General features: G+C 41.4%; 1 long non-coding RNA gene across 3 annotated transcripts in view; it reads left to right on the forward strand.

Annotated features, from left to right (window-relative positions):
* Window positions 1-26008, forward strand: part of LOC102450663 (uncharacterized) — a 190074-nt gene that overhangs the window by 78350 nt on the left and 85716 nt on the right. For 2 of the 3 annotated variants that reach the window (XR_012902106.1, XR_012902105.1), the window contains exon 6: window positions 21379-21478. The exons of the other annotated variant lie outside the window; for it this stretch is intronic. This is a non-coding gene — a long non-coding RNA (uncharacterized LOC102450663). The remainder of the gene's footprint in view (window positions 1-21378; window positions 21479-26008) is intronic. 3 annotated transcript variants of the gene reach the window in all.

Raw genomic sequence — 26008 nt, forward strand, 5'->3', positions numbered from 1 at the left:
CACTTTCGCTGTACTTGTGGCTAGAAGCTACTTGGCATCCAGCACACATAAGGAGACTGTGAGTAACTGGGCATCTTTGGGAATATGCTGCCTGGGACAGACCTCAGAGATTCAGACTAACTCTGGGTTCAAAAAGAGGCAGAGAGGCCAGCCCGGTGAACTAGAGCTGCTGCATAGCTTGGACCCACATACACACTACCTACAGAGAATCTCCATTACAGCTGCAGTTCTTCAAGCGCGCCCACGCAAGCAAGAGTCTAGAACTCTGAGTACAGAGGTGTGCACTCTCTGGGGTGGAATAAATATTGGCAGTGCAAATGGCAGCTAGATAAGTTCCTTTTACTTCTATGTACTTTGTTAATTGATGTTATTCACTGTTAATTTGTTAAATCCTATTTCTTTACTTAACTTAAAGGTTGTTCATTCTAATGAAATCTATTAGATGTATATTATTTATGATTTGTAATTGTTATTCTGGAGTTAGATCCAGTTTATTGCTGGAATAAGTTTATTCCTGGAGGTTCCCAAGGCACACCAGTGAGTGTGTACAGGGCCAGCCAGGTGGAGGCACCACCACTGTACATCCTTTATGAGCAAGGGACTGCAGCAAGGGGGTGGATAGGTTTTCCCCAACCAACCAACATCACCACTGGGGTAGTCAGGATCTCCTTTTATGTCAAGACCATTAGGTGCCCAGGCATACCTGTGAGTGACCTGCTCTCGAGTAACCCAGGGAGGAAAAAGGGGGTTACACTATATTGAGTAATTGTCTATCTGCAAAAACTTTGAAACTTTGTTTATCCCCTGTCTTGGGATGTATATATCTCATGCTGGCCCAGCAGCCAATGTTAACTGGCAGCCTCACAGCAGGTGGAAGAATAAAAGAGAGAGAAAGCAGGGGAGTGGAGGAATAAGGGGCTGAGAAGCCATGCAGAGACAGCACTCTGAGAAGGGACAACTGGACCAAAAGGCTGCAAAACCAACAGAAATTAAGAGAAGTAGGAAGGAGCACAGTACACATCAGGAGTAGCTGAATTCCAATTCTGCCCATCAGGGGATTTATGAGGTCCTATTAAACTGGTGTCTCTATACCCAACAACAGCCCTGGGGGAAGGAACATTTTTAAAGATGTGACTATAATCTTCCATAACATGCTATAATGTTTTAAAAGGAAATTTTAAACTAAGGCCCTATAGACTAAAGTAAAGTCAGAAACTGACAGTATGTGCTTGTTAATTGGCTTAATTACCACTTGCATGACTCTTTCACAAGTTCAGTGGTCTACTAATAGGCTTTCTAGGAGGTGATTTAACTTTTAAATTAACTAGCTCATCTAGATAAGACTCACCGGGTTGTAGCAGCCACAGAACAGGGATAAGAAAAGGTAAATAGGTGAGCATTAATACCTGGTGCTGCCCCACATTTTTGGGTGCCCTACACAGCAGTACTTACATCCATGGGTAAGGATGGCCCTGCTGCCCATCTAGCTTAAAGGCTTTGAGTTGGCATCCAGTGAGAGACTTAAGAAATTTTCTGGGAGAGTTAAGAATCCCTGAGAGACTTAAGAATTGAGGGGGGTTCCAGTCCCCTTGGATACTGGGGACAACTGATCCCTCTAAAAATAAGTAGAAAATTCACACACCCCAGTGGGACTCAAGCAAGGAAAACTGACTGTTCGCCCTGCCAGACTGAGTGGACTCTGGTGCAACACTCAGCCTAACCAAAGGGGGAGCTGTTGTGTTGATGCACCAGCTCATACCCCCTTTTCCAGCTCATTTTTGAGTTTGTTGAATAGCACTGGTTCCAGTAAAGATCCTTGGGAGATACCTTTTTATCTGTATCCTTTATGAAAACTGCCCATTTATTCCCACACTTTAACTGGTTAAAAGATAGGAAATACTTATCTCTAAGAGGACTTACCTCTTACATAATAACTGCTTATTTTTCTTAAAAAACCTTTGGAGTAGGACCTTGTCAAAGTCTTTCTGGAAGTCCATGTAAGCTATAGCAACTGGATTGTCTTTGTTTACATATATGCTCATATCCTGAAATAATTTGAATAGATGATGAGCCATGATATCCTTTTTTAAAAGCTGTGTTGACTCATCATTCCCAACATAACATGTTCGCACATCTGCCTGATAATTCTGTTTCTTTGACCAATTTGCCTTGGTCTGAAATTAGGTTTACTGGCTTGTAATTGCCGTAATTACCTCTAGGACATTTTTAAAAGATTGACATTACATGGCACTTGTGTGGTGTAAATAAATGAATTTTCTTCTTTAAATAAGTTTGTTTTAATAAAAAGGTGAAACAAGGGAATACTGCAATGGGCCAATACTATTGTCAGGATACTATTGCCAACTCTCCCAGAAAATTTCTTAAGTCTCTCACTGGATGCCAAATATAGTGGAAACATCCTTTCTATTGTCCTTAACTCTGCCTGTCATGGATGCCTTCTTAGGACCCTTGGCTTACTCTATCAATTCCAGGTTGTCTCAGTTTAGTGAAATTTGCCTTAGTAAAACACTAAATATATTACTGATCTCGCCAGCTGAACATGAGCTCCCAGTTTGACACTGTGGCCAAAAGAGTGAAAGTTCTCCTAAGAGGTATAAACAGGAAAATATTTGGCACTGGTGCAACCAGTGCTGGAATATTGTGTCCAAAAGAAGGCTGTTGATAAATTAGAGAGGGTTCAGAAAAGAGCCACAAGAACGATTAAAGGATTAGAAAATATGCCTTATAGTGATAAACTCAAGGAGCTCTGTCTACTTATCTTAACAAAGGAAATGTTAAGAACCTATATGGGGAACAAATATTTAATAGTAGGCTTTTCCGTATAGAGGAGAAAGGTATAACGATTTAATGACTGAAAGCTGAAGCTAGACAAATTCAGAATGGAAGTAAGACATGAACTTTTAACAGTGAGAGAATTAACCATTGAAACAATTTACCAAGGGTTGTGGTGTATTCTTCGTTATTGATAATATTTAAGGCCAGATTGCATGTTTTTCTAGCTGATATGCTGTGGGAATTATGTTATGAAGATTCTATGTCCTGTGTTTTACAGGTGGTTAGATTAGATGATCACAATGGTCTTTCTGGCCTCAAGGGATGGTACAGGACCTCTTGGTGATCAAACCCAGACCAGTGTTCCCTCTAAGCTGCCCCACCTATTCAGAGACTCAGGGTTCCATGCACAAAGCTGACTGATTGGGTGGGGCTGATTAATCACCTGTGAAGCTGTTCTGCCATGTAGCTTAGTGGGAATACTAACCCAGACTCCTTGTCATATCATCCCATTCATAGATCCCTCCAGTTGTATGGACAGAGATAACTCAAAAAGGACCTCTCAGAGAGACTTGGGCTGGGTCAACCCACCACTCTACTTCTCTACTTCAAGTTGTTTGGGTTGTCAGAGTGGCTTTTCTCCTTTGTTAGACAATGAATTGTTTTAATATTAAGGCTGGATTGTAACCTGGAGCACCTTTAGCTAAAGGAGAATCTTATGTACATATTCCTAGTTGTTCAAATTCAAAGCATTATTTGAGGGCTCCTGAAGCTAGCAGAGGGAAGGGTGCTGAGATTGTGCTGCAGGAGCATCCTAGAAATCCCCTCCCTACCTTGGCATTTCGTTTCTTATTTCTTTGATTTTTTTGCTAGGTGGGTGCTCAAAACCTCTACAAATCAAGCTAGGTGCTTAAATACAGGTTCAAGGCTTAATTTTAGCCTCCAGTTTTTTAAAAGGTTAACCACAATCTCTAGGTCAGTGTTTCTTAAACTTTTTAAGACCGAGGAGCACCACACAATTTTTTTTTAATGAGGAACACCAAGGGTTAGTTGAGCAAAAACAAACAAACAAAAAAAAAGGTCAGGGGGAAAGTTATTGAGGGGGGAAAAAAGGGTTGGGGGAAGTTATGTTATTAAGCAAAAAAAGGGTTGCCTCCCCCTTTAAGGGCAGCCATTTTGAATTCTGTTGTTCTCCACAGCACGCCTCTGACTGCCTCGGTATGCCATGGAGCACAGTTTAAGAAGCACTGCTCTAGGTTCTTTTTAGTGTAAGAAACTACTAAATATACCAGAAGAGGGGGCAGAATCTTTAATGGATGCTTTTATGGTTTGGATCCCAACAGTCACCTCCTCACCAACTTCAGGAGTTTTTAAATGATGTTATTGAACTTGAACAGCTAGTAAAGCAGAGCCCCAAAGGGAGAAACACATCATGTTTCCCAAGACATGTTGAAGCATTCCCCCTACAGTTGTGATGGGCTTGACACACAATCTCCACCCTTTCACCAGAGGCAACCTCTAGCTTCTTTAGACTTAAGCTGTATATCGTCTGTTCACAACTGGTGTCAAAAGACCCAGGAGCTTTCTATTTGTGTGTCTGGAACATGGAGCCACTCACTATGTCTGACTGCAAGATGTGAAGTCTTTCCTTCTCTTGCTTTCTCTCGCTCTCTTTTTTAAAAAAGCTGTCACTATTTCAGCAACTATGAGCAGCAGATCGTTGGATGCTTTAATCCATAAATAAACATTTCTTCTTTTGAACTACATTAAAATTGGATGTGTTTTCATTGTAAAACGCTCCAGCATCCCTATCATTTAGACATATATGGTGATGTATCTTGCAATTAATTTTTGTCGTTAAGAGAACTGCTGGTCTAGAAACACTGACTTTATGCCAAGAAAGTAAATAAATAAGTCAAACAACTAGACATGTTGCTTATATCAGGAATTTTAGATCAAGAATCTAAGTTTTGCTTTTACTGTTTAAATAGACTGGGCCAAATTCATCTTCGGTGAAACTCCCTTGCCTTAAGTGAGTTTGATACCAGAGCAGAATTTGTAAGATTGTATCAGACTTTCTTTCAGTAATACTTGATGATGGATCAGATTCTAAATTCCCAGCTCTTCCCGTTATGCTCTTGACCTAAAGAAAGGAATTCCTGCTTTTAAAAGCTCATCAATCAGCATTGCATGGTTAAGCTGATAAAAAGGCTAAGACTAAGCCAGTGTTAATTTAGTTAACTATAGGATTCTTGACAATATTTATCAGCAAATATGTTTTAATTAAAGCTGGATAATGAGATCAGCAAATTCAGAGTATTTCAGGTGATTAAGACCAAGTGAAAGACTAAAACTAAAGAATGACTGTGATGACAGATACTTGTGCTACTGCTATCTGAATGGAATATGGCACAAAGGAGTTAATTTTACTCAGCTGAGGAATCACTTTAATGGTGATTAATTTGAATTTGATCTCATGAAAGTTTGCAAGGTACGGGCATCTTCCCGAGTAGTTGTGTATACACAGCTCCACGTGCACAACATCAGGGTGTGTTCCAGAAACAGCACAACTGAAACTGCAGCACAGCATTAGGGATTGGGGCCAGTGTTCCCTGGGCTGAGTGCTTGGGTGGTCACCCAAGAGAGATTCAGATGCCTCCCAGCTGATTAGCAGAGTGCCCACAGCACCATGACTGACAGCATGTGTTTCTACTGGTGGTGCACATCCACACATGCCTTGGTAAATTTAACAAAATTTATTCTGCACATAGATGGAAATAATTAGAGGCAACAATGGTTTGGGCAGGAGGAGGCCAACTCTGTTTAAAGTTGTGGCTCTCCAGGAAATCCATGTTAGAAAAGAAAAGGGGCAGGAATATCCTTGGTAAAATCTTTATTAAAAGGAATCTGCTTTTAAGACATATTAGTTAAAGGGTGCTGCATTGAAAACTTGAAGAATAACATCAGTTCAAGTTGACAGCAATGCTTGAAAGTAAAATGTAATTTTTAGCCTGAAAAGACACTGCCCTATGGTTGAAAAATCCATCTCACTATGTGTGCGTGTCCTCCCCCCCCCCCCCCCCCCAACTCCTTTTCTTAGTTTTTCAGTCCTAAGAAGTGATGAAATATTCTGGTATCTGTTTCTTCCCATGCTACATGACCAGTTCAAGGCCTCTTGGCAAAGGGGCTGTAGGAGACTGTAATGTTAATTCTGAGGCGTGTGAAGGGAGCTGAACCATGATGGTGATGTGACTCACCCTGGAGAAGGCAGCATTTTTCTGCTTAGTGAAAACAGAGTGTCAGGCTTCTGTATGCTACTGGACATTACCAGAATAGCAGATACCTTGTTTGCACCGCCTGCTTGGCAAGCTAATAGGAGAGTAACAAGTTACGAATCATCATAAATGTTTAATGATCTGTGTTTAAAAAAAATATGGTGAGCAAATTACCAAGTTAATTGACTACAGCGTCCCAGCATTCCCTAAAATGCAGTGTTCAGGCCAAATATGGCTGAACTATGAGCTGTCATATGATGAATATTTTAAAGAAGATTCTATTATACATCCAGGGGTTCATTCGCCTCAATAATGAGGACACTTACCTCTAGGGAGAGGAAGCTGCATTATGTTTGCCACTTAACCGAGGATTGGTTTGACAGGCATCAGCTCAGAGCATGTATGTGTGTATATATAGGGAATCACAGCTCCTTGTCTCTACCTCACCTTTCAGGAAATGTGGTGGTGTACAATAGTCTGGATTTCTATCTATGATTTTGTGTACAGAACCATGTGAGATATTTTTATTCTCAAGCCTGACTGTTGAGGTAGAATCCCACACCTACTAAATATTAAATGGGCTTTTTTTTTTTTTAAAAGAGTACTGCTGTGTGTGCTGACTGGAGTAGCCCTATGCAGCCCAGAGAAAAAGAAAAACAGTTTTCCTTCTTGTTTTTATCATCATCTGTTTCTTTCATAGTATTAATAAGTTCTATATGGGTCTCAGACAGCTGAAGACAAACAGAGCTTTCACATGGGTAACAAATGACCCAAGTGAAAAACATAAGAACTGATGAAAATGAGGATGAAATTACTACAGCTAGTTGATTTTTAGTGGGGAAAAGTTATTCATTGAAATGCTAGTCCTGTTTTATTTGTGAGCTCTTGCCAGCTTTCACTTTTTACTAAGCTGCCTGCTGTTTAAAATTGTTTGACAAATTTCATTATGGACGGTTTTCATAATGAACTTATTATCGAGTGTTCCGTCTCCCTATTGAATATTTGTATACACTATTGAAGCATTGTGGTCAGTCCCCTGAATCATATGGTATTGTTATTCTTGCTTGCTTGTATCACCACTCTCTGTCTCTGAATTCCATCACATCTAAGCCCATAAAGGCAATAATACTGTCTGAAGGCTTGTCTGCACTTATGTTGCTCATGGGTGACAAAAAACAACCCCCTGAGCAACATTCTTACAGCAACTTAAAACAGTGTCTGCATCATGCTAAGTTGATAGGAGACACTCTCCTTCCAACATAGCTTCTGCCTCTCATTTGGATGGTATAACTATGTCAACAGGAAAGCACTCTCCCATGAACATTACGCATCTTCACCAGATGCACTAAATTGGCCTATTTAGCACAGTAGTGAAAACAAGCCCTGAGTAAACATTTCAGATATTATTCATTTGTCTTCTCATTGGCACAAATAAAAGCTCTTCCATAATCATATGAATAAAAGTCATGCATGAAAGTTCGTTGCTAAGAGAATTAGAAAGTGGCATAAGTACAGCTGAACTAGCATGCAATTTAGGATCTTCTAAATATTTGCAATATACATTCAATTCCAGAAACCATATTTATTAGGATATGAAGAAGGGGCTTTAGTCTCTCTCCAGTGAAGATTGAAGCTAGCTTCAGCCAAATAATGATGGGGGCTAATTTAGATACGACAAATCAGGAAAGAGATCTTGGAGTTATCGTGGACAGTTCTCTGAAAACTTCCACACAGTGTGCAGCGGCAGTCAAAAAGGCAAATAGGATGCTGGGAATTATTAGGAAAGGGATAGAAAATAAGACCCAGAATATCTTAGGGTATGTCTACACTACCCCCCTAGTTCGAACTAGGGGGGTAATGTATGCATACCGAACTTGCTAATGAAGCCCGGGATTTGAATTTCCCGGGCTTCATTAGCATAAAGCCGGCTCCGCCATTTTTAAAAGCCGGCTTGTTCGAACCCCGTGCCGCGCGGCTACATGCGGCACGGGCTAGATAGTTCGAACTACGTAGTTATTCCGAACTATCTATACGCCTCGTGGAACGAGGTGTACAGATAGATCGGAATGGCTACATAGTTCGCGTGCTGCGTGTAGCCGCGCGGCACGGGGTTCGAACAAGCCGGCTTTTAAAAATGGCGGAGCCGGCTTTATGCTAATGAAGCCCGGGAAATTCAAATCCCGGGCTTCATTAGCAAGTTCGGTATGCATACATTACCCCCCTAGTTCGAACTAGGGGGGTAGTGTAGACATACCCTATCTGCCTCTGTATAAAACTATGGTATGCCCACATCTTGAATACTGTGTACAGATTTGGTCTCCTCACCTCAAAAAAGATATTTTGGCCTTGGAAAGGGTTCAGAAAAGGGCAACTAAAATGATTAAGTGTTTGGAACGGGTCCCATATGAGGAGAGGTTAAAGAGACTGAGACTTTTCAGTTTGGAAAAGAGGAGATTGAGGGGGGATATGATAGAGGTCTATAAAATCATGAGTGGTGTGGAGAGGGCCGATAAAGAAATGTTATTTATTAGTTCCCTAAATAGAAGAACTAGAGGACACTAAATGAAATTAATGGGTAGCAGGTTTAAAACTAATAAAAGAAAGTTCTTCTTCACACAGCGTGTAGTCAACCTGTGGAACTCCTTGCCAGAGGAGGCTGTGAAGGCTAGTACTATAACAGAGTTTAAAGAGAAGCTAGATAATTTCCTGGAGGTTAGGTCCATAAAAGGCTATTAGCCAGGGGATAAAATGGTGTCCTTGGCCTCTGTCTGTCAGAGGCTAGAGAGGGATGGCAGGAGACAAATCGCTTGATCATTGACTTTGGTCCACCCTCTCTGCGGCACCTGGTGCTGGCCACTGTCGGTAGACAGGATACTGGGCTAGATGGACCTTTGGTCTGACCCAGTACGGCCGTTCTTATGTTCTTATGTCAGATTTTCAACACCTTGTTATTCTTCACGAAATCATATCAATTCCCTCCAAATTTTCAATGCCACATCCCATCCCAAGATAAATGTCTGGAGGCATTTTACAGCGATAGAGAGTTCAGATTGAATTAACTGATTTGATTAATTTTGGGAAAAATCCTAATTTTTCTTGTCTAGTCATAACTCCAGAGCAACTTATTTTTCAAGATTCAAATGATTTACTTTACTGCCTCTTACTAGCAGAGTGATGTCACTGCTTTTTAGATGGCTGATATTGCAAATAATTAGCTCCTTATAGTTGGTCCATAAATACTGAAATGCAGTTGACTGTACTTTTTTACACTTGCATCCTTTCAGGGCACATTATCCACATCCACTGTTTTGTGTCATGGGTGTCTTGGAAGTGTATGTGTTCTATCTCAGCATGACTAACAGCATCTGCCAGGATCCCGTAAAGTCTGGGACTCCTGGTCAGTTTTTGATCATATTTTAAAATGCATAGAAATTCCTAGGCAAAACTTTTCCTTAACCTGAATGTAGGGTTTGGAGAATCTTGAACTGACCAAAAGATGACTGGAAATGGTCAAACAGTATAATCTATATTGTTTTTATATCTGGGAAGTACACACAATCAGTGTGTATCCTATGTGCTGAGTTGAACAGTTTATGAGGCTATAGCAGGCAAAGCAATAAATAGGAGAGTGTGAGTTAAGTGTTGCCTATTATTAAGAACATATGGGCAAAAGACTGCACTTTCTATTCCACACTGTTGGGCACCATTATTGTACTGTAGTAAGCATCTGTCATGTTCTGCCCCTGATGAGACTGTATTTCATTGGGACTGATAAAGAGTATACAGTTTGTAGTGTGCTTTGGGCTCCTTTGCTTACACTCATTATTTATATTATAATGGTTATTGAACTTTTTTTTAAAGTGAACATGTGCATTTAGGGTCAAACACAACATTTCTGGATTTTCTTATCCCAGCTGTCATGCCTGTTTTCATGCCCTAATATGTCAGGAATGTAAAACATTATCACTATGATATTTAAGCCTGGGGAAGTTTGAGGAAAATACAAGAGGTTATGTTCTTAGAATTTAAGTGAGGATGTTTGCTTGCTGCATCGAGACGTGACCATAGCTAGATGGAGATGGGGGGGTGTCAGCCGACGGTCAGGGCAGTGAGTGGTGTGTGTTATACACCCGAGACTTTAACTGCTGAGACCGGGGTCCCTTGCAGTGGGCAACCTGGAGGAGGTTGACGGGCGCCCCAATAAGTTTATAGGGAGAGCTTATAACACCTCAGATTTTAGCTGCTAGAATCCAAGATTCCTTTGCAGCGGGCAGCCTTAGGGAAAGACTGAGAGATGCCCCAATGGATCTGTCACCTGGGAGTGACACAAATCCAAACGCCCAAGCTCTTCCTATGTTGTGTGTGTGTGTGTGCTATACACCCGAGACTTCAACTGCTGAGACTGGGTTCCCTTGCAGCGGGCAACCTGGAGGAGGTTGATTGGCGCCCCAATAAGTTTACAGGGAGAGCTTATTACACCTCAGATTTTAGCTGCTAGGATACAGAAATCCCTTTGCAGCGGGCAGCCCGGGGAGGCTGAGAGGTACCCCAATGGATCTGCCACCTGGGAGTGACACAATCCAAAACGCCCAAGCTCTCCCTATACCTGTCCCTTTGACCGGCTGAAGTTCTTTTGTTTGTGTTCGGTTTGGGTACAGCAGCACGGGTTCAAGTCAGAAGCTTGACACTCACTGGCTTATTATAGGAGAAAGAAAGAGAAAATAAAATAAAAGAAACTTGGTTCAATATATATATATTTATAAGTGAATGAGGGCATCCCACTTATTCCCAAAGTTTATAGCTAAATCACCTTACCAAAGGCAGTTTACAATAGAAATGAAGCAGTTTGCCTTAAGAAAACTATAATAAAGTAACTAAACTTATAACAGAGTAACAATTAAAGTGTAAACATAAAGAAACACATTGCAGGTACAATTCTCACCCCTGCGTTCCAGACTTGGTGTGGCCAGCGTCTTTCTTTCAATTCCTTGGGAAGAAGTAGGGCGAGGCTGGGCGTCCCATGGACCTCAGGAGACAATCAATACCTGCCAGCAGGTGTAGGTGATTGGAGCTCAAATGGGATGGGCAACTAAACCCCTCTTTATACCCCTTGGGTCACATGGGCTTCTTCCTGGTCTCAAGTGGCCAATTAGGAAAAATGGCTTTGAATGCCAAGTTTCCCATGAAGGGTGCAAAGCATAATTCACACCTGGGAAGATGCAGACAATGGGCACCTCTGGTATGTGATGGGCGAAGATTTCTCTCCTGAGACAGTGCAGGCGTGTCAATTACTGATACTAGCCATCACGGCGACAGGAGGCCTCCCAGTCGTCAGCTAGCCCATTTACTATCTGGTTTCTGTTTATGGTAGAGTCAGGGACAGGCACCACACCTGCGTTCCCAGGGCATCAAAGGCTGACTGCCTTTCTCTTGCTCTCTTGGGAGGGGGGGGAACAAGATGGGGTTCGTGTCTGGCTACAGGGGGAAAAAGATTAGGAAACTTTTGCTTGTTTTAAACTGGATGATTCCTTCTATGGTTTTTGCTATTGTTTTTATCTGTGCCCAGCAAGCATTTGAACAGGCAAACTTTTGTTTTCAAGAGTAGTCAGAAGATGATAGTTTGTGGCAAATACTGGTGTTGGTGTTTGCGCAGCCACATTGAAAAATATTCCTTGACAGCCATCTGTTCAGAGAACAGAAATAATACTATGTAATGTGGATAACTAGTCATGTAGCAGGGAATAGTGACTTAGGAACAAGGGGTACTTGAAGTGGTAGTGGTGAACACACTGTGAGCAACCCAAAGACATATATTTGCATAAACCATTCATTGAGTAATTTCAAATAACAAACCAAATCTGTAAGCACAAAAGTGTGTGGGTGGATAATTCCAAACCAGGAGAAGGGCTGAATTCATCAAGGCTGAAATTGAAAGTCAATGAGCTCCGGGTTTCCTTATTCTCTTAGTCCCCTTTGAAAAACCCAGCCTCGATGAATTGTTTGCAGATGGTTGCTTTCCCAAGCTTTATTACTGATGTAACTTTCCCCCCTTACAGACCCTCAGACTTTTGAAACATCTCAGTTAGGTTCTCCCTGAAAGTGTCTGGGAGTACCAGTGCAAGTACTTAGTGAGTCTTTTTCTTGGGAAAGTGAGAGGGGACAGCAAGCACCTCTGTCTCTATTCCCTGAGGTCAAGAGATCATTGGCCATCTCTGGAGTAAGGAAAAACATGGACCGGGAACAGTAAGTTGATGGTTGAATAACAATGGCGTCTCTTGTACTTTTGCTGCAGCTGGCAGGAATCTTTGCTCATAAATAATCCTCTCTAATCTCCAAAAGGCCGTGCAGGAGAAAACAAGCACTTCTAACATGCTGCTTCTAGACATTACCAGGATTGCATGACATAATGAGGGACTGGAAAAACTGGGCTGTGGGCATACGGGGGGTTGTAAGACCAAATTCTGAAGGTATATGAGGAGATGACTAAGCCCAAACCCTCTTGCTCTTCTTCCCCAAAGACTTCAGCATGAATCTTACACAGCAAGGGTCTCACACAGGAAGTACTGACAGGCATAGTCTTGGTCTGAGATGCATACAGGGATTATTTAAATGCCACTTGTACCTATCCGCCTCCCAACTTTCATTCTTAAGTGCCTGAAATGGCTCCATTTCCTTTCCAAGTTACAGTGCTAAGCACTGATTTTAGCCAGGAGCAGCGAGATTGACAGAAACCTATAAAACGGGTTCATAGTTGGAAGTGGAGCACTGCACGCTGAGCTCTGCCTGCCAGCACTTTACTTGGATTGTAAGTGAAGGATGGGGGAGAAAGAGTTCTCATCCTTGCTTTTAATTAATGCAGTCACCATTTTCATTCTGAAGTGTCACACGCAGGAAATCAAAGGAGTCTTGTATAAATAATAAGGAAAAAAATTCTCTCGATTAGTAATGGAAAACATTTTCAAACAAGATCTACAGAATTATGATAGGGTTGGCACTTCCTCAAGGTGAAAGTCTCTCAAAATCCTTATATAAATTATTGATTTGTCCAAGTCCCTTCACTATGGGAGATTTACAATCTCACTTTCATAGCTGTCTGGGCTGGGGGAGGGAAGAAAGAATCTTATCTAGGTCAGAACCAACGTGTCTGTCTCTTTACAACATAAAAGAAACTTTTAGCTAAGGTGAGCAGCTGTACTAAGAAACTGTACTAAGAAACTGTGGGCCTGATCATGCTCTGACATCAACATAAATCAGGAACAACCCCACTTAAATCAAAAGAGTTACACTGAAGTAAGTGTGGACAGAATCAGGCCCATTATTATAGTTTTAGGAGTAAGAATAGCTACAGCACTGGACGACATTGAGTATATTTTGAAGTTACTCTAACAGTGATACTGCATGATTCCCTATTTGTTTTTCAATTATTTCCACATCATATATGCTCAGGTGATTTTTCTAATGCAAAATTGCTGCAGATGCACCAGAAAATCAAGTTCTTTCTGCCCCAGGCACCATCACATGTAACAAAGAGCCCAGAAATGAAACTTTAAGAGGCAGGATAAAATCCAACTTTTGGCTCTGGAGCATCGACAACTTGCAACCAACTAATGAAAAGTTGATTTTTGTCAGTAAAGTGAGAGATGACTCAGACACACAGGAAGCAAATATGATGAGTAAGAAGGTGCAATTTTTACTTGGATACATTTCTGACCACAACCACAATTACATTTTAATGCAGACCTAAGCACTGGCTTTATATTTCCTCCAATGAACAGAAATATGCTAATTCCTGAACTGCAAGGTTTCCTAAATATCAAGCAGCAGCTTAGTCAGAGGAGTGGTAGCTGTCACGCACTAGATATCTCAAGCTAAGTATTTCCTTGGGCTAGTTGGTTTGTCATGTGATAAACTCACTTTGTGTACTGACTACTGAGCTTGTCCCTTCTCTTCCTAATCTAAATATACCCATAGGAGTTACTCAAATGGATCTAATTCTGATCTTGCTTATCTTGGTAAAATTCAGGAATAACTCCACTGAAGTTAATTACTGTAAGTGAGTTCAGACTTAGCATATGATATTGAAGAACTATGGTTCTTTTAGAGAAGCTACACATGTATATTCTTCCAGCTGAGACTTGTACACATCTGATTTTTTTATACCCACCTATGTAACTAATCAGATCTTTCCACCAGATGGTCTTCATGTTGCTATTTTATTTGCCAAATAACAAGCTCATAGTAAATAAAATTTTTGCACTCCCATAACAGCTTTCATTCAAGGATCCAAAGAACTATTTCTATAAACGTTAACTATAATTAATAGGTGTTTTACAATGGCTTTTCACAAACTATAGCTTTCTAGACCAAAGCCAAAATAAATCTTTTAAGAGACAAGTAAGGTTATTAAGACATGCCAATTAATGTTAAGCATTTTCAGAATTTACAGTAAGATGTCTTATCCAGCTCACATCAGGGTTTGCAAAACAACCAAGCCAAGCAAACACCTATATGTTTATGGGACATGCTTAAGAAATCTCTGACAGGAAGTAGATTTTTAAGAGGACGTTAGAGCAGGATTCAAACTTATGATGAAAGATTAGTTACAACCTAGCTCTGGAGTTTCTTTGGGCTGTGGACCCAACTCTGAGAGAGTTACTAAAGAAGTTGTTTTCCATGGTGGTTTAAACATGGACTTTTTCTTTATATCAAAGAATAAAATATATTGACTGCTGTAAATCCAATATCACTCAGAAACCTCAGAATCTGTATGGTTAAAATGGAATATCAATAGCGATATTAAAAAAGTAGAGTAAATTCTCTTTTACCCTAATGTAATTCTGGAATATTTTTTCAAAGTAGTTAACACCAGATTTATGTCTGTTAGTGGAGAACAGACTTTATTTCCCATTGATTTCAATATGAGTTAGGTGATTTTGAAAACCCGACTACATAGCTGTTGACTCTGTTGACTTCAGTGGAGACATGTTTACTTACACACCAACTCAGGATCTAGTATGGCATTACTCTTATCAAAAACAAAAAAATTTACATTTCGTCACTACATAACCACATATGAATGGAATTTGGGATTATTTTAGTATATTTTTGTCACCATCGTGCTGGTATTTAAATTATACCATTAAGTAGGAAATATTAATATATATTAAAGTATACAAACAGTTAATATATTTTCTGTTTGTTTATAAATTTTTCGTATGAAATATTTTTTAAATGATAGGATAAGGGAAGGAATTGGTCCTGGATAAACTGTCTTTTCTAGCACCATAATATAAAGTTGTCCTGCTACAAATGTGAGCTTGTAATAACCACGTTCTCAAAAATGGGACTGGCAAAATTTCAGAATGGTCTGACATAGGCTGCTTCTTATACAAATATGGATTTCAACTGCTCATGCATGCCTAACCACAGAAAAATTGATGTTAACATTTTTGGTTCCAGGAATAAGTGAACAATGGAAAAAAATTAACAAAAATACACATCATAAGATTCCATTTGACTTGTTCAAAGTGAGCCCAGGTGTCATTATGATTTTGTAAGCTTCATGAATGCAGATATTTCCCATGAACTATTTTTGTCACATCAACTTGTTCTCTTCATCAGAAACCTTTTATTACTCTTTGGCCCATGACAGTTACTAGCTATAGCACCTCATGGAGGTGAAGTTTGGCTGAAACTAAGCCCATAGAGGAGAATGGGGACATAAGACAACTGAACTACAACTCCTATGAGGCACTGCAGCAGTATATGAAATTAAAAAAAAGTTTTAAAATTAAACATTTCAGCTTCTGGGAATTCTGTTTTGTGTCAAAATCCATAATTTTTCCATGGAAAGCAGATGCTTTTTGTAGAAAATACTTTGTATTGCTGACACCCTCTTTTTTTGTTGAAAAACAGGTTTTGGCCAGCCCTAATTACTACTCCACATTGACTGCTATATAGCCGCAACAGGGAGACCGAGGGACCACGTTCTCTATTATTGATTGCTGCTGGCTCAGCTGGTGGTCCATGGGTCTTATTAAATGCTCTGCAGTCTGCGCTCATACTTCTATTCCCTTGAGCCATAGCTTCAACTGTGTAGCTGCTCTCACTGCATGCCGATTCCTAATAACATTTGTTGAACAATGGGGTTCAAGGTTGGCTCATCCCTAAGATTAAGTCTTATCAGCTTTCAGCACAAGCATTTGTGTAGTACTTAGATAGACTTGCTTTGCCTGAAGCTTTCTGAACAATTGGTTTGCATGCTACTGCTGCTAACCCCAGTTCTAGTCTCTCTGGTGACCTTTCTCCAGATCACATTGTTTATGTGTATCCTTCAGTTCACTAGGGAAGTGTGTGTAGAATTCCATACAAAGATTACTGTCTATTATATGTGAGCTAAAAAATTACTCTGCATATGTATGTTTAGGAGTTGGGTCAGATTAGTTTTTTCTTTTTGTGTTTACATCCCATTGTATTAGGAAACTAATACATGAGATTTGTTGAAAATAGTGCAATTATAGCAATAAATATTTGTACACAGAAAACTTGGGTGGTGTAAAAATTGTTAAAGTGATTGCACTAGTAAATCAGGGACTATGTGAGATATTAACTATCTAGTGAATATAAGTATTTCTACACTCCCACAATTCACTAGCATGCACATGCATGTTATTTTATGCCTCCACTAACAAGATGATCTGCTTATACCAGGGGTGGCCAACCTGTTATAGTCAAAGAGCCAAAATAGTGGTGGATACAGCGCAAAGAGTCGAGGGAAAGAAGTTGTTGAGAAAAAACACACACCAAAAAACCCCCAAACCAACCCCCCCCCCCCAACGTTGCCCCTTTAAGAGCTGTATGTGGTCCAAGCAGGCTTCCATAGGCCGCAGTGTCAGATCTCGCTGCCTCAGGTGGTGCCCTGACCAGACAAGGCTAAAAGGTCAGAGCAGGGGAACACAGAACAGCTGTGGGTGCGGGAGCTGAACCACGGGTGTGGGAGCAGTGGTAGTGAAGCTACTGCCCAGGAGCAAACAAAATTAAGCACCCAGTCGAATTTGCTCTTTCAAAAAGCCAATAGCTGCTGGGTTGCCGTATATGCTTCACTGCAAACTCTGTTGGGATTGGTATAAACATTTCCCCCCCCCCCCTGTAAACCTCTCCTCCCAAATTTACAAACACTCCTTTCCCTGCTTCCCCCCCCCCCCCCCCCAGCTGGTGCTGAAGAATTGGATATTCTCTCATTTTTTGTAACTTCCCTCTTATAAAGACACGATAAAAGGTAACACAATTGTCCTTCATGTTCTGTGTTTCTGGAGCATACAGCATCGGTGCTGACAAAAAACCCTATCTCTTGGAGTGTTTCATGCTTGTCCCATAGGAAGTGAGGCAGTTTGCAGGAGAGAGAGTTTTCTTCCTTTTTTCAGCTACTAAAGCTTGGCTGCTGCTTATTAATTGGTAATATAGGGCAAAGGGGGGAGATGTCTGGGTACCTGGTTTGGAGGAGGGGATCTACACATGGGTGACAGCATGGAAATGACAAAAGTCTCTTGCTACTTTTATGCCTCCACTGCTTGTTTGAGTGTTGAACCCCTAAACTCCTATCGAGTTTGCAAGCTCATCTCAAAATGTTTTATTTAAAGAATGCTCTTACAAAGTTCCTATTGTCTTGTGTTTAATTTTTGAATGGAATCCATCATTGTAAGAATCTGGGTTGATACATAGGCAGAACAGGAGAATGACAGTTGAAGCCATAGCAGAGTTAAAAGTAACGGGAGCTGAAAAGTTAAATCAATAGAGCTCAAGTAAATATTTTGCTAGACTGACTCCAGTGAGGAAGAGTGGATGAAGAAACAAAGAAGGGGAAAAGTGAGCGTAGTTTAGAGTGCTTCATAGATTAAGGCAAGTTGCGCTGGAAGGATGAAAGGGGAAGAGAGACTTCAGAACAATAACAGGATTCAGTTGTAGAGAGGAGACAGAATGGAAGCAATTCTTATGAACAAAAACACTGTTCATAATAATAGGATTGTCCAAAGGACTTGGAGTCCATCATGCTAGGTACTATACAAACCCTTTAGGGGTGGGCCAATATGAAGAGGGTCTAACTCAGGGCTTGGCCATGAAAGTCAGTGAACCAAACTTAGGCTATGTCTAGATTGCAGAGTTATTTTAGAAAAAGATATGCAAATTGCGAATCACAATTTGCGTATTTATTTCCGCTTTTTTTCCAAAAGAGGCTTTTCTGAAATTTGGCCCGTGTACAGGGGGCCAAATTTTGGAAAAAACTCCTCTTTCGGAACATCCCTTATTCCTCTCACCGAGAGGAATACAGGGATGCTGAAAGAACATGTCCGCTTTTTCGGAAACTATTCTGAAAAAGCGGACATGTTCCTTGGATGCTGCAGAGCTTTTCCAGGATACCTCTAATATCCTAGAAAAGCTCTGGATTCTAGACATGGCCCCAATGTATATGGAAAGGTGCAATGCTGCCATACCTGTAAAGAGGGTATGGCATACTCCTGCAACTAGCCGAATGGCATGGTGACTATGCATCTTTCCCCTTTTGACTACAGGAATTTACTATAAAGATTAGTTTGGTTCAAACCACACTCCCTGGAATTTCTTTATGGAAAAAACCTATAACCAGCCTGAAAGTGGAGAGAAGGGGCTTGGATTTGTATGGAAGAGATAGGATTTGCATTCTTAACCGAAACTCTTCACCACTTACAGAAAAGTCTTTTAGAATTTTGTAGGAACCAACAAATAGGGTCTAATTACTAGGGTTGCCAGGTGTCCGGTTTTGAACCGGACAGTCCAGTATTTGAGCTTTCTGTTCGGGAAACAAATTGAGAAAATATAAATGTCTGGTATATTCTAAATAACATGTAATGTAGATTGTGATGTAATGTCAAGTATGTCCAGTATTTTTGTTGAAACCATCTGGCAACCCTACTAATTACTCTAATACCGATAGCATTGAAAAGAGAATGCCAACTTTTCCTAAGGCATTTTTTGAACCACCTAATAGAATTCTCTGGTAGTGACATAATTCTGCATTATATTTTTCAAAATGTTTCAAAAGAACTTCTTGAATAGTTCTAATTTAGTAAGGAAATCTCTAGGACTTCATCAGGGAGAGCAGCAGCAGTAATCCACTCTCATATGTTTTGTTTATATTTTTCCATTTTAAAAAACAAACAAGGCCTGGTTTTATCTCCCTTCCCCTGAAAAAATCAAACACACAGAATCTGTTGCATTGATGTAGCCTATGGGGTGAAGAGGGCATCAAACAGCTCATGCACTGAATCCTACCAAACCCGCTTCATTTAAAATTCAGCGCAGAGTTTTCCCAAGAGGCCAAGGGGAGCAATTGAGCATAGGGGTCAATGTCTAATTTAAAAATTGTTCCATCTCCCCTGAGCTAAATGAATGTTTCATGGCCACATCGGGAGGGACATAATTCAAGTGTTGCATAGAAAAGGGAGAGTGCATTCTGGCTTCAGCTGCTTAGAAATATGCTTCACACTTGCCAGCGTTTGTCTCTTTTCTGTGCAACTGAAAGTAAATGAGCTAAAAGGATCCTTATTTATGCAAGCAACACCCTCAATTTCTGTAACGGGGGAAAATGTGTGTTGATCAGAAATGAAAACTAAAGGAAATAAGATTCCCTTCAAATAATCCAGACAGAATTTTAAATAGAGACTGACAAAGTTCTCAGGTGATTTTTTTAATGAACCAAGAAATGAGTTCCTGTAGCTATTTATTAGAGGATTATAAAAAAAAAAATTCTTTTTTTTAGAACAGGTAAAAGTTCCACAAGGGCCCCCGTGAATTTTCACTAAGTGCCCAGTTAATGAATGAGGAGTAGATGGTCGGCATACAGTGCAGAGCTTGTTAGCATCAATACACTGAGCAATCAATCAGTGTCTGGCCTCTTAAACCACAGCTGACACAGTCTTAGGGCCTGATCCTGCAAACCCTTATTCACATGACTAGTTTATTAATGTGAAGGCTCACTCTAACCTCAGTGGGACTATTTGTGAGAGGGAGGACTGTGTACATGAGCCAGGTCTAGCAGTATCGTGCATTTACTCTGCCTCATTTACACAGAATAGAGTCGTTGGATTAACAGCCATTGTTAGAGGGGAATAAAGCAGGCCACTGTAAATCTTATGCTGGACCAAGTTCTGTTTTCAAATAAACTCTGTAGACTGCTGAAGCAAAGGACATTCCCTTCTTGCTATTCATCCAAACAAGGATGTGAAATCCTTTTGCTTATCTGGCCTTTTCCCTCCCATCCTTGCTGTGTAAACAGTGTAGCAGCATCCATCATTATTCAGCTATCAGAAAGCTGTCAGGACCTACTAGCTGCAAAATTTGGGAGTTCTTAGATTTTTCTTTTGAAATATGGAAAACGGTATTTGCAAAAGCACTGGAGGAGGAAATGAAATCAGATCCCTTCCACAGGGCAATGACTCCTTGTAATGGTCTCCCATGATAGAGAGCCATGAGTTTTATTTCTTCTGAGTGATATGGAGTTAGTTTTCTTGTGTCATTGTTCACATTTAACTACCTACAGTGAGGGTTATAAATGAGGTTGGTTACTATAAATAGGATCTGGAAAACTCATTGAAGGTCTACACAGCAAGAAAAAAGGGCATTGGAGTTGCACATAAAAATTATTTTGCCAGTAGTGATCCTTAAGTCCCTGTAAATATCCATTTCTTTTGGTTTCTAAGGTCAATTTTTAGAGCTTTTAGAAAAATGTATGCAAAATGTCTTCTGCTCATTTGAATTTTAGTTTAAGCTACTTGTGCTTAAGGTCTTTCAAAAATCCTCTTACTCGTCCTCTCTTGCCCCCTGTCAGGTTGCTACTACCTCTTATGTCATCCTCATCTGGATGTTTTCAATTTCCAAAACAAAGCTCAGTCAATAGCCATAATTTTCATTTCTTTGCATAAGACCTAGTCAGACTTGCTGATTGTAAATTGTCATTAACAAACAAATAAGACTGTTTACTTTGTGCTCAAATTCTTTAAACTAGTCCCTATTTTTTTTGGCCCACAGATATATATGTTGGTATCGACTCTCTCTCTAACTATATATATATAGCGTCTATATAAATATGTGTCTTGACAGACAGAATTACTATCTTTATGCAGTTAGGGAGGAAGAGAGTGGGAGGACAGAATGAATGGTTTATTTTTTGCCATTGGCAAAAATTCCACTAGTACCAGTTCCATTTCTAAGTAGAATGTAATAGTGGATTTTTTTTGTTTTGTGCTTCATTGACTTCTACGTCACACAAATATAGTGCATATCCCTGTTTGGGTACAGGAGAGAGGAGTGGGACAACAAGACATCCAAAAATCCTGGGCTAGGAAGGACACTGAGATTAATGTGTCTCCACAAAGGTAAGGGAACCCTAGATTCTGTTATGGGTGTGTATATCCTGCTGGGAGGTGAGATTTGGCTCATACTTTGGTTGGGGATAATGTCTGAGTAGAGGATCTATAAGAATGGGTCGTGGGAAAGGATTCACATAAAACATTACTGTAAATCAAAATAAAGAGTTTTGCCTATTTCTCCTTCTGTATTACTACAGCTGACTGGCTTTTGCATATGCTCTTTAATGTACTATACTACAGTGTCTGAACAACAGGAATGTAGGCAGACTGAATTAACCAAAGCAATAAAACAAGGCTTATTTTGTTACAGCCTTAATAAGAGCTTTTGGAGTCTGCTTCCTAGTGCTGCAGTAAAGGCGAAGTCCTGGAGCGCTCCTCTCTGATTAGTCTATAGCCCCCTCCTCTATTTAAATTTGCTGCTGAGGTAGCACTAAATGAGGCCTTTTTTTTTTCTTGGTGAAATGATGACCTATTATAGCAGTGACTTTTTCCCTATTTGCTATTTAAATGTCTTCGATTGCATGGCATGTACTGGCTGGGCAAAGCTGGTGAGTTCCACTTTCGTATTGCATAGGGTTGCCAGGTGTCTGGTTTTGACCCGGACAGTCTGGTATTTGAGCTTTCTGTCCAGGAAACAAATTGAGAAAATACTGGACATATAAATGTCCGGTATTTTCTGATTAAGTTTTATTGTTATCGTGAGTATCAGTGCGTAGTTGCGTACTGCATGAGCGTGTCTACCAGCGAGGCAGTATGCAGCTACGCAGTAGAGAGGAAGGGGGTAGGGGCGGGGGCAGGGCAGGATTGAGTCCCTGTGGCCGGACTTGCCCGTGCGCCTTGCTGGGATGGGCAGCACCCCGGGATTTGCGTGCGCCCGGGTCAGCCCCGCTCCCCACCGGCCAGTTCCCCCCCGGCCAGCCTTGCTTCCCTCGACCCCCTCTCGACCAGCCCTGCTTCCCGCCAGCCGGTTCCTTGTCCCAATATCCCCCAGCCAGCCCCGCTCCCCCTGATCCCATCTCGGCCAGCCCTGCTTCCTGCTGGCCGGTTTCTCTGCCCCCCGATCAGCCCTACTCCCCCCGACCACTTCCCGACCAGGGCCGCTCCCCTCCCGGCTGGTCCCCCCTCCCCCCCTCCCCCCCCCCCGTTCTGAGATCATTTGTGTCCGGTATTTTTTGGAAAGCCATCTGATAACCCTAGTATTGCAATAGTAAGATTGAATCAGGTGCCACAAATCTACCATCATTATGGCATTTTGAAGGGTCATTCCTCTATTTTTCCTGCAATTCTTTTAATGAAATTTCTCAATGGTTTGATCTGGCAGATCTGCAGCAGTTTGGAGCATAAATACCTTTGAGGATCTGGGTCTATTTATTAGCTTTACCTTCCAATGAGACATTTTGCATACAGAATAGCAAGTTATAGGGGTCCATGGTTTCTGGATTCCAGGAATATTCCTGGCCTAAGGGCCCTGCTCCAGCAAAGTTCAGGATTGGGTCTCTCCCCTGGTCTGCCTGCTGACCCTGGGTTATTTAAAATGGGGGCCCCTGCCTCCACCACTGGCAGCGCAGTGAGGTGGGAACGGCTTCCTGCCTGCTGCTAACATGCCCCTGCAGCATGAATGGTGGGTAATGTAGGCAAGGGAAGGCCTATGCTGTCTGCCAGCCACTTGGGAGGGCTGGGGCTGTGGTTGTGGTGTGACAGCACGGCTCTCCAGACACCCAGGAGAGCTGAGGCTGTGGCAAAGGTGTTGCAGGTGCTCTGACCACTGAGGTAGGGTGGGGCTAAGCCACTCGCTGGGCTAAGCCACCCGCTGGGCTGCGGGCAGTAACCTGGCTTGGAGGCCAGGCTTGACTCCATAGGGGGAGGAGGTTAAGGAAGGACCGAGGCCTCAGGTGGAAGGGACAGGGCCTCAGACTTGCCTTCCCCAGCTGGGCCTTCACCCACAACCCATGCTTTGCAGACCTGGGGGAGAAGGTGTCTCTGCATGCTGCCCTCACCCTGAGCACCCCTGTAGCCAAAGGGACCTGCAGGGGCAGTGGCTGCAAGAAGCAGCATGCAGAGATGCCTTAGCCCCCCTCACCTAACAGCTGCTGACAGGAGTGCCTCAGGTAAGCATTGCATCCCCACCTCTTCCCCCTGCATCCAAATTCTGTTCCAGAACCTGCACTCCAAAATCTCTCCCACACCTAAACCAGGGCCGCATTATGACTTTCGTGGGCCCTAGGCACTTTTGCCTTCGTGGGCCCCGTCCTCTATAAAAAATATATTAAAAATTATTTTTGATATAACTTTAAATACTTTGACATTTTTTTTTCTGTTTTAGGCAAAATTTAATAGATTTTCGTGGGCCCTAAAAGTATCTTTTTTTCTGATGTGAGAAAAAAATTAAAACATTTTCTGTGACCCTAAAAGTTCATTTTTTCCTTCTGATTTTAAAAGAAATTAAAACATTTTCGTGGGCCCCTAAAAGTATCGTGGGCCCTAGGCACTGTGCCTAATGGATAAGTTGGCCCTGACCTAAAAGCCCTCCCAGAGCTCAAATCCTCACCCCTTCTGCACCCAAACTCCTTCCCACAGCCTGCGTCCAGCACCCAAACACCATCCCAGAGCCTTAGGCAAGTGGTGGTGGTGGTGCGGGTAAACAAAGTTTGGTTTGGGGAGAGGTGTGGGCTCTAGGCATTCTAGGCACCACCAAATTCTCTACACACTTGCTGCCAGTGTTTGCACATGTATAATTTATATTTGTATTACCATATTGCTTGGGGACTCCAGTCAGGGACCAGACCCCATTGTGCTAGGCATTGAACAAACACAGAACAAAAAGACAGCCCTGCCCCACATAAGCAACACACAAGCTGCTTCTGTAATTTTGCGTTGCAAAGAGCTCATAGGTCTCAGTTCTTTAGACAGACTGATCCCAGGGATTGTCCCCAAATTAAATACATGATGTTATGTTTAAGAGAGTGGGGATTTTTGAGGTTTGCTTTGTGATACCTGCAGCTGAAAGTGACATATGGCCTTTAATGTTAGACCCAGCCATGTTTAATAAAAAGCTTGTGTGCTAATCTATTTGAATAAGGTATCCCACACTTAAACTGGGATGAACTGTGTAATTGGGAATGAGTGTGTGTAAATTTCCCCCTTTGGCCATGATACAATTTTTATTGTGTCTGTCGAACACCACTCACAGTTATGATGTTATATAAATTAAAATATACAAATTAAAGTTCCCTGGTATTTTTTAATTCTTTCATTGTACAATAGCAAAGTTGATTGTTGTGTTTATAGCAGCTATTTTTTTTAATTGAAGCATTTCACTTTATTAGGCTCTGAAATTATTTCTGAAATGCAGTATGTCATTGGTATTTAGAGAAAAAATATGTCTCAGAAAATTACTTGAATACAGCAAGCCCTCTCTTATTTATTCAGGTTTAAATCCTAAGTAAAACCCACAAGTGTTGAAGCTGGTGCAGATGTCAGAAAAGAATCAGTGTCACCTGGTATTAAAATAATAACATATACACTAGGGAGCAATTTAATAGAGACACTTAATCATGGCTTCCTGCAAATGGTCTAGTGTCCTAAACCTGTAATTACCACTCAGTAATTGAAGATAAAAGCACACTGAAACATGGATGACATTCAAATAGAAATCAGCCCCCAAACTCTTGTAAATGCAGGTTTTAAGACATAGTTGTCCTTCTGTAATCCTATTTCTTTTTAAAGGCTTTTCTTCCCTTGCCTCCCAAACTCAGTTGTCTTTTGATCATTACAAAATAATGGGGCTCGTACCCCATTCCTCCCTCACCTCCTTCCACTTACCCCTCCCTAGCCCCCCTTCCTGATGTATAAAATAAAGGACATGTGTGTTCAAAAATAGAAACTTTCTTTATTGAACAAAACTCGAGGAGACTGGGAAAAGAAGGTGGGAGAGGGGAAGAGAGAGGGTGGGAGAGGGGAGGGCAACTAAAATGGTCAGAGGTTTGGAACAGGTCCCATATGAAGAGAGGCTAAAGAGATTGGGACTTCTCATCTTAGAAAAGAGGAGACCGAGGGGGGATAAGATAGAGGTCTATAAAAGCATGAGTGGGGTGGAGAAGGTGCATAAAGAAAAGTTCTTCATTAGTACCCATAATAGAAGGACTAAAGGACACCAAATGAAATGAATGCGTAGCAGGCTTCAAACTAACAACAGAAAGTTCTTCTTCACAAAGCAAATAGTCAACCTGTGGAACTCCTTGCTGCAGGAGGCTGTGAAGGCTAGAACTATAACAGAGTTTAAAGAGAAATGAGTTAAAGTCATGGAGGTTGGGTCCATGGAGTGGTATTAGCCAGGGGGTAGGAATGGTGTCCCTGGCCTCTGTTTGTGGAAGGCTGGAGATGGATGGCACGAGACAAATGGCTTGGTCATTGTCTTCGGTCCATCCCCTCCAGGGTACCTAGTGTTGGCCGCTGTCGTCAGACAGGCTACTGGGCTAGATGGACTTTTGGTCTGACCCAGTACGGCCATTCTAAGCTCAGGGCTCAGGGTCGGGG

The sequence above is a fragment of the Pelodiscus sinensis genome, chromosome 2 (genome assembly GCF_049634645.1).
Source record: "Pelodiscus sinensis isolate JC-2024 chromosome 2, ASM4963464v1, whole genome shotgun sequence".
Classification (NCBI taxonomy): domain Eukaryota; kingdom Metazoa; phylum Chordata; order Testudines; family Trionychidae; genus Pelodiscus; species Pelodiscus sinensis.